This window comes from Protomyctophum parallelum (genome assembly GCF_964188405.1).
Source record: "Protomyctophum parallelum genome assembly, chromosome: 20".
Classification (NCBI taxonomy): domain Eukaryota; kingdom Metazoa; phylum Chordata; class Actinopteri; order Myctophiformes; family Myctophidae; genus Protomyctophum; species Protomyctophum parallelum.
The window spans coordinates 45,120,945-45,122,331 of NC_139718.1; the positions used below are offsets into that span (position 1 = coordinate 45,120,945).

A 1,387-nucleotide genomic window follows, 5' to 3' on the forward strand; every position below is an offset into this window, starting at 1 on the left:
TCTACTTCGTCACAGGAGCATGTGAATGCAAAGAAAAATGTCAAGTTCAAAAGGAAAGAAGTGCTCTTGAGAGATGTCAAGGTGGGAGAGAGGAAAAATGGTAAACCACCAGACGGATCAAAGGTCAACTTGAAAACTGGTCAAGGTTAAACTCAACTCAAAGGTTCTCAAACATGACTTCAGAGTTCAAAGGTTGGGACAAATGAAGTCAAGATTTTGTATACATTTAATTAAGGCGTGGTATAAAGGGTTCAACTGCTTGAAGCAGTATTGTGATTTATTGAATTGTGGTGCATTATTGAAAATTAACTTAAGCCTGAACAAAATCCCAAGATGTGATTTGGTGGGAGTTTGGCTGCCAGAAATATGTTTCTGTCATTATTTTGTTTTATTTCACATTATATTGGGAAAGGTAATTTGGAATTACGTCACGTCCGGTGCCATGTCCTTATTTGGTGTTGAACCAGCGATGGCTCACAACATTGTTTGTCAAGCCTCCGTGTAGACGGAAGGACATGAATTGTTTGAGAGAAGCGTGTCATTAACCAAGGTTTGTTTGTTTGTTTCTGAACCAATGTTTTACGTTCTTTGTCAACATTTAAGGTGTATGTTTGATTTGTATATGAGTTTAATTGATGCGATTTGTTTTTGTTACAGTTTGACGTTTGTTGTTGTTCATATGGGTTTCCTGTCATTCCATTCCCTTCATTCCCCTTATGCAGCCAGTGAGGTAAATCCATGTGTTCATCATGTATGCATTATATTGTCATGTTTGTTATGATTATGTGCTTAAGTTTGTTCATGTACTGATCGTCGTTTATTCATTGTGTGTTCATCAGTTTTGACGTTGGTCTATTGAGAGTGAGAGCTCAATAAAATCATCAGTAAACAGAAACGACTGACTCATTCATGGAGGGAGTGACACCTTGGTTGTCTGGTCTTGTGTGATATGTCATTTGTGTCTGTTCTGTGTTGCTCTGTCTGTCCAGTAGTTTTTTGCTTTTTAGTTTCTATGCACTTTATGCTGTTGTAACACTTCAATTTCCCCTCAGGGATTAATAAAGTATATCTCATCTCATCTCTACCCTAGAGAGTTATTCCACTCTCCATAGGACGCAGTTTTACCTACTGTCTGTCCACCAATATCAGTGAAGTGTCCTTCATGAACATGAGGACTAATGACTACAATAATATAATATCAGTGAAGTGTCCTTCATGAACATGAGGACTAATGACTACAATAATATAATATCAGTGAAGTGTCCTTCATGAACATGAGGACTAATGACTACAATAATATAATATCAGTGAAGTGTCCTTCATAAACATGAGGACTAATGACTACAATAATATAATATCAGTGAAGTGTCCTTCATGAACATGAGGA

The 1,387-nt window shown here is 37.1% G+C and overlaps 1 long non-coding RNA gene across 1 annotated transcript; it reads left to right on the forward strand.

Annotated features, from left to right (window-relative positions):
- The first annotated feature begins 387 nt into the window (after positions 1-387).
- LOC310878157 lies at positions 388-927 on the forward strand. Its single transcript, XR_014570865.1, has 3 exons — positions 388-550; positions 658-730; positions 840-927. It is a non-coding gene; the product is annotated as an uncharacterized lncRNA (long non-coding RNA).
- Positions 928-1,387: the final 460 nt, after the last annotated feature.